The sequence below is a fragment of the Papaver somniferum genome, unplaced genomic scaffold (genome assembly GCF_003573695.1).
Source record: "Papaver somniferum cultivar HN1 unplaced genomic scaffold, ASM357369v1 unplaced-scaffold_14, whole genome shotgun sequence".
Classification (NCBI taxonomy): domain Eukaryota; kingdom Viridiplantae; phylum Streptophyta; class Magnoliopsida; order Ranunculales; family Papaveraceae; genus Papaver; species Papaver somniferum.
Window position 1 is genome coordinate 70,496 of NW_020623267.1, and position 8,143 is coordinate 78,638.

Here is an 8,143-nt window from a genome sequence, read left to right on the forward strand (position 1 = left end):
TGACAAGAAATTATTTCCATGATAAACTATCTATCACAGGGGCTATAACTCAGTTGGTAGAGCAACTCGTTTACACGCGCGCCAATGCTTTTCAGGGGAGTCCATCATGCAATCAACAAAATTGATCTTAATCAATAAAATTGATCTTATTGGTAAATCAGTGTCTTACTCTATATATTCGAGGGAACAATAGCCTGACAAATATTTGGTTCGGTCCGCTTTGGGTGCCAATTTAGGCTCCAAAAATAACCCATCATTGATTCGATAATTGATAAGGTGAATACACAGCCCATTCAATGCTAGGCATAATGGGTATAAGGACCTCAAAAAAATATCTTTTCGTACTATGAACTTTAAGGTGTATGAAGTTTCATATTTGACTCTTTGAGCAGAGCGATAGAGACGCCATTTAACTTAGGTTAATCTAGGCCAGAGGCAGACCTACGTCAAGGTAACTCTTCTTTGAAACACTTTGGTATTGTTCCTGGATCATAATCTAAATAATGAATCAGAGCACGTGGAGCCATCTCGTGATCTTTTTGTTAAGAAAAAGTATGGCGGACTATTTGATATTTATATCAGTTGATGAAAGAGCCCAATGCAAAAAAAATGCATGTTGGGTCTTTGGAACAGTTCGAATCATTTCGATAATAAAAAGTTGGATCTGTTTTACCGAGAAGGTCTATGTTTCGAGTCCGTATAGCCCTAGAAATTTGTATAGTTTTCATTTCCTCAATCTTGTTTGTTGGTTGTAGTCGGACGGTCGTTTGGCCCATCGAAATAGAATAATCATCACATGCTCCGAGCAACCCCCGTGGGTGAGCATGAAGCGGAAAAAATTCATTTCAGTGGGCCCAATCGGTATTTTTTTGATCTCGGATAAAAAAAACCGTCCTTTCTTCTTTGTGGATGAATTACACACAAATTTTTCCTGTTTTCCTATCCAGGATCAAAAGGTTTGTGATATTTCTTTTATTTTTGTACAAAATATCTTTTTATAGATCTCAATATACCCCAACCCAATTGCTCACCATTCCAATTCTACCGATGCTGACTTTATGCAAGAAGGTTGAGGTCTCCTTTTTGTACTTGGACGAGTTACGAAGCCCCCAACTCCTCGTTTTTTCGGGAGCAGAACTCAATTCGTTGTTTCATAGATAATGAATGTTTCCTAACTCTATTAGTGTTTGCATCCCTGTATATTTCCATGAGTTGTTTGGGGGATTTGGTCTGTCGAAACAAACACATCAAGAAAAAAAAGATGAATTAACTGAAGGATTTAGAATGAAAAAGATAATCGTCCTCTGATGATAAAAAAAATCATCATAAAGATGAGAGAAAATCATCCTAAAAATGAGAGAGAATATTTTTAGTAGTAGGAGATTATTTTGTGTTTAGACAAATTTTAATTTTGTTCTAATTTTGTTCTCGATTATTCTAATTTTTTTTAAAAAAACCCCACCCCCTCTATCAGTCACTATCTTTCTCGATTATTTTAATTTTGTTCTTTAGACAAATTTTATTTTGTGTTTATACTGTAGAGATGTCCAAGTACTAAAATGACTTAAATATCCCTTTTAATTTTACGCCTCGGGTTTGCGAAAACAATTCAGGATCATCTTGATAACGCTTCATTCCCCGTTTTTCTCTTTACGCCCCAGGGATTTGCCGATTCTAGATCGTGAGATGACTCGGTAGTGCTTTATTCCACGTTTTCCCGACAAGAAGCCGATGCGGTTATGGGTAGATTCAACATCGTGTCGAAAGTCGTTAACGTTCTATTTCCACTTCTTTCATACTTCCCACCAAAAAAAACGTCTGGACAAAAAACTGATTTCAGTCATGAGAGTCTCATTTATGAGTTTATAACGCTTCCCTCATGGTCTTCTATTCTCTTTCCATCTTTATGCATCCAAAGTCGATAAATTCCTTTGAGAATTTATCATCCCGCATTATATGGAGGTTGAGTCAATCCCACAATAAATATTTTTACTGGTTACATATAGAAGGTTTATAGTCTTAACCTTCCTCAAGAGTTATTCGGGTGGCCTATACGAAACTTTAGGCGTCAGAAAAAAAGTGTATATCCTAATTAGTAGGTGGGATATCTTTGGGAAGTGAGAAACTTTTGCGCATCTAGTAGTCGGGGCATCACAATATGCTACCTCACACGTATTTCTAGTTGTTAATTTCTTTTTAGGCCAAATGATATCTGGTATGATCTTTACCAAATGATATCTCCATGATCCATCAAGGTACTCTCCAGTAGGACTCATTATTAAAATTACGGCCTCACCTTTCCCACAATCATCTTTGCTCCTAACTTCCTAACTGAGACACCATGTTTTAAAAGACACGTCAAGCTTGAGTCATGAACGACTTAGATAGGGTCACGGATAGATTTTGGTCACGAAAAACCAATTTTGGATAGCCAAATACGTCTTAGGTCATAAAAAAATATTGAATCACGGGACAAACTGTATGCATACTCCTCATGATCTGCGAGAAAAGTTATACTCTTGGTTATGTTTAGACACACTACCTGCAAGTAGTGATCTTAATTAGGTTTTGCATATCTGTATGATTTAAAAAATATATATATATATATATCAGTGATATGTACTACGCGATTTTCATCTATATGTGGATTACTAAAAGCTCTCATATAAAGCATATATATTGAATATTTGAATAATTTTGAGATAAAAACATATTTTACAAAATTTGTTTCATATTGGAAATAAAATATAAATTTAATCTTCATTAAGTTTTAATTCTAAAATCGATTTTTCGATAGGTTAGCCAAAGGCCTATTGGATTGAAGAACAAGGTATGGGAAAGCTATCAAATCTTTTGAGATTAGAAGCTCGGCTTATGTTTTACACTTAGTTACTCATCCCAATTAAAGTTAATTTGGTTTTCAGCCTTCAATTTTATTGAATGTGAGTATTCTATAAAGGAAGAATTCATTAATAATGGTTCCACAATAGAAGTTGAATATTTATGATTGTGAGACTTAGAAGGTTAAGGATTGTCTCTCCATTGCTTTAGTTTATTGTCTTAGTTTCCCAGCGAAGACCAAGGAAAGGAATGTATGCAAAGGGAAAAGAAATCATGAATTTTGAGTATCCACAAAGGGATAATAAATCCAGAAATTGAACACCTAATTGATGATGAATTGTTTAAAGAAATTGTCTTTCTTAAACACATTACTGGACCATTATAATACTCCTATTAACATGATAAAGGTATTATGTAAACCATTAAGTTATAGGTAGAATTGGTTACTCGGTATACTTTTTCCTAGCCAACACCACTACAACACGCTGTTGCATATCTATCGCCTTGAATGATTCAACCAATCAACATCATCCATTGTTGAAATACCAGCATTACCTTACCTCGGTATAAAGTCCAAAACTTCGCTTTAAAAATTGTATCACCTCCTTGCCATTGCAGACAAACCGAAGTATAATGCATCGACAAACACAGCCTTCGAATCATCAAACGGAAAGTCTAGTTCCATCACTGCATTCTGCATACTTCTTTTCCACAAAAGCAAACAACTGGATGATGAAAAATTATTGGACAACTTCATGTTAACGAACATTAGCTTCGTCAACAACTGTACCTTTTTGAAAATCCCAACAAAATCTGCTAAACCAACAGCTTGAGCTAGGTAGTGAACGATCATCTTGAATATCGTGGTTAACCGGTTATCTTCACCCTTATCATTGCCAAGTCCCTTAGAAGTGGCGGAAATGTTGCGTTCGTCTTCACTACTATAGTACCGTCGTCAACCCCATAGTCGGGAAGGTAGGAAATTGCCTCCATCTGAAAATGTCTTGCCTTTTCAGATATAAGTGACTCCAGATTGGGTGTTAGTTACTACTACATCATAGTTTGGCACATTGTTATCGAAGTCTTTTCAGACACTCGTATCCTGCCCATGACTCGTATACCTAAGCCGGAGTAAGCTAATACTTTAGTCCCACCTAGACTAGTTAAAGCAGAAGAACGGAAACGAGACTGTATAAAGCAAGAAGCTAAAGAATTGAACAAGCATACCTTTCTCGGCCTTTTGGCTAAGATCAAGTGTAGTATCTGTTCTTATTAGTTTAATATCTGATATGTGATCCATCGGCTCACACGATATTAAATTAATTTTTTTCAAGGGGGAGTTCCCATCACAGCAGCTTGCTGCTAGGGTTCTCACGCGTCGCCTTTGTGTTGCACTACTGCATAGGCCTGGCACACCCCAACCAAAACTAAGATAAAAATTATGTTCCCTAACCTGGACCCTTTGACCAGTTTCGCAAATCTCAGAGCAGTTAGCTCTTGAATTTGGTGTTCTTGCCACGGGTTTGGCCTTCAATGTGAACCTGTATCACTTTGGGAAATCCAATCTGAAAATGTCCAAATTCACCATTGCTTCTAGAAACGGTGGTTCCAAATTCACCAATAAAAGCTCTTGGTAACACTCCACCAAGGTCCAAGTAAGATCTTTGTTCTTATAGCCCAACATATTAAAAAAAAAAAACTATCCATTTTCCGTAAGGATCATACTTACCTGGACGGGGTCTATGACTGATCATGAAGGGTCATGGCCTAGGTTAGTGACTTCCATTGCACTTTGGAAGGGCGCTCGCCTAAGATCTCCCCACTGAGGGAGATTCTACGTCATAATTTGTTTCTGAGGGGGAACGCGTCCGCGCGGCCCCTGCCAATCTTCCAAGTCTAAATTTTATCTACGGTTGTATTATTTAGCGTTTGCTCTTACCATAGTGCAGTTTGCTTGATCCGAACAGGATCTGTTATTTGAGCTTGATCTGCAACACTTGATGATCTCGTCAGAATGTGTTGGACAATAAGTTTCTCTGAAAAATATGGAATTGCATTATCTTAATCATCAATTTTCTTCGCAAGAAAAAAAAAACTCCCGACTGTAGTTCCCCAATTTTATTTTATTTTTGATAATTTTCCGTTATGGCCTGTAAACAAGCCCTTCTGTTAAAACATGGCTGCCCAAAATCAAATTGAAGGCTACTATTCTAATAAGGTGAATTCCTTTGGATAGCAGGTGATCATCATCCCTTGTGTTGTTAAAGGCACTTAAGATAGGAGGGGGACTCAATAGCACTTTAAATATGGCCACACAAATTGACTCATGCATGTGGCTTGAAGATAAGATATGAAAAGGCCACATCCAAGAAATTTTACAGTCAATAAGACTAGTGGAGGTGGTGTTTACTCTAAATAGACCGATGGTGGTGGTGTTGGGTTCCATTCATCATCACTTGATCTCTAAATCCGCAATAATAATCTCAGCAAACATTTCTTCCTCTTCTTCTGTGAACAAGTCACAGAGATTGTTCCTCACAAGGCGGAATTCTTCAATATTAGCTACTTCCTCAATTTTATCTTCTTTTTTACATTTGGCGTCTTTTCAGTTGGCAAATGCTCGAGTAAAAGAAGAAACACCTCAGCGCCAAGAAGATCGAGTCGTTCAGGTATTCGAAGAGGCTTCTCCTTCGGTGGTTTTTATTAACGACCTTGAATTAGCTAAGACCTCGTCAAGCAGAAGCACAAATACTGAAGAAGTTCTTACGAAAGAAGAAGAGGAAACTGCGAAAATCGAAGGGACTGGTTCTGGTTTCATATGGGATAAAAGTGGACACATAGTGACCAATTATCATGTCATAGCTAAGTTGGCAACTGATACGACTGGACTTCAGCGTTGCAAGGTATTTCTTGAAGATGCACACGGGGAAAAGTTCTCCAAGGAAGGAAAACTTGTTGGTTTTGATCCCACGTATGATTTGGCGGTTTTAAAGATCGATGTCACCGAAGGAAATTTCGATCTCAAACCTGCTCTTCTTGGTACCTCTGGTGATTTATGTCGTATCACCAGAGGTACCAAGAAGAGCAGGTACCAAAGTTCAGTATCCTTCTCTCATCTGTTTTAAGAGATTCCCAACATATCATAAGATTCCCGTTCTTGGAAATCCGCACTTTTCCAAATCCAAAAAACAGATGGAATTCTAGGATTTATCCTTGGGGCAAATACTTTTATGCGTACCTCCTCTGGATGATCCACACCATACTCTATTCTCGTAAGATGATACACACTAGCTAAGAGTCCGCCTGGTGCTACATCATAGGCACACTGAGAGCGTAGATAATTGTAACCATATACATATGACATGACAGCAATGGAATGGAATGCCAATCCTCGGGCTTTATTTGTAAAGTTTCGAATCCTTGGTAATCGAAGCCTAAAAATCTATGAACTAACCCATGCTTGACTAGCCAAGCAGACAAACGACCCTGCATTTTTTTAATCTCTCCCGGATTTTCATTTGTATAAGTAGTTCACGTTTACTACGAAATTTTGGAAATTGAAGTGAAGGGCATTTGCTATTCTTCTGCACAAAAGAAAAGCGGTATCCCTAATTCACTAATTCATGGGAAGATACTGAACTTTGGTATTTTAAAAATGTTTCATAAGGTATCTCTGAAGTAGATCGCGATTGATAGAGTAATCCTTGATCATAATTTCCCGTATGCGTGCTACGTCCAACATAAAACTTGTGAGTGGTAGTAAAACATCGATTATTTTGTTGAGACCCAAATCTATCTTGGTAGATTTCTCGAGATACCTTCTTACGAAGTTTTGTTATAGCATCGATAACTTCCTCCGGTTTAGGAGGGAAACCTGGCAAATAAACATCCACAAGAATTATCTTATCAAATCCTCGAATAGTACTATAAGAATCAGTACTGAACATCCCTCCTTTAATAGTGCAGGCTCCCATAGCAATTACATATTTTGGTTCAGGCATTTGCTCATATAATCTTACTAAAGAGGGAGCCATTTTCATTGTTACTGTGCCGGCTGTTAAAATTAAGTCCGCTTTCCTAGGACTCGATCTTGGTACCAAGCCATAATGATCAAAGTCGAAGCGCGAGCTTATTAATGAAGCAAATTCAATAAAGCAACAATCGGTACCATACAGAAGCGTCCATAAACTGGAGAGTCTTGACCAATTTGAAAGATCATTTGATGTAGTTGAAATAACTGAATTTTGGGTTGTTTGATCAAGTACCGGAAACTCAATGGAATTCATAACTGTCTCAATGTCATTTTTTTCTTCTTTATTGTCTGAATATTCAGGAGCTAAGACCATTCCAACGCTCCTTTTCGCCATGCATAAACTAAACCAACAATTAGGATAAGCACGAAAATTAAAGCTTCTGTAAAAACGGATACACCCAATACATCTAAACTCATCGCCCATGGGTAAAGAAAAACCGTTTCAACATCAAAAACAACAAAAACCAAAGCGAACATATAATAACGAATTCGGAATTTTAAACAAGCGTCGCCCATTGGTTCTATGCCTGATTCATAACTAGAAAGTTTCTCCGGTCCTTCGAGAGTCGGGGCTAAAACCCCCGAAATGAAAAAATCCAAAATAGGAATAAGACTTGATATTATTAGAAATGCCCAGAAAATGTCATATTCGTAAAGCAAAAACCTAGATGCACTCCTATGAATGTGGAAAAAATATATACCGTATTCCTCGATTCGATCTGGAATTTGAATTAAGCTATAACTGTCTAGTCGAAATACCAATGAATTTTGATTGAACTCCCCAGTTTTTTTTGCTGTGGGTCATTCTTCTTTCAAGGTTCATCGAGTGGAGTCCTATTTTCACTTCTTTCAATTCCATTTCGATATGCTAGAGACATATTATGCTCTTATTACAAACTTATCGTTTTTATCTTGTCTCGGATTTTCTCTAAAAAAAAGAGAAAAAAGAATTACATATTTTTTTAGTTATAATTTATAGAAAATTTTTATTAAGATTAAATTAAGATACTATTAAGAATATTAAGAATTCCATATGGATGTTATATATTTTATGAATATTCATATAATAAAGCCGAAGGGTATTGGTTTATTTTTTTCATTAAGATCCAATCCAGTTAGAGGATTGTTGTTTCTATTGATTAGATACGGAAACTGAATGCATCGCCCTATTTTATTTTTTCCTTGTTCTAGACTTAATGGATTTTATTCAATGCCTTGAATTGAGAGAAACCCTTACATATAACAATCCTAGGGTTCTATCCCCAATTT

General features: G+C 36.9%; 2 non-coding genes across 2 annotated transcripts; both read left to right on the plus strand.

Annotated features, from left to right (window-relative positions):
• Nucleotides 1-4,064: 4,064 nt before the first annotated feature.
• Nucleotides 4,065-4,262, plus strand: LOC113335368. The gene has a single exon (XR_003353300.1). It is a non-coding gene; the product is annotated as a U2 spliceosomal RNA (small nuclear RNA).
• Nucleotides 4,263-4,562: 300 nt separating this feature from the next.
• Nucleotides 4,563-4,724, plus strand: LOC113335364. The gene has a single exon (XR_003353295.1). It is a non-coding gene; the product is annotated as a U1 spliceosomal RNA (small nuclear RNA).
• The last annotated feature ends 3,419 nt before the right edge of the window (nt 4,725-8,143 follow it).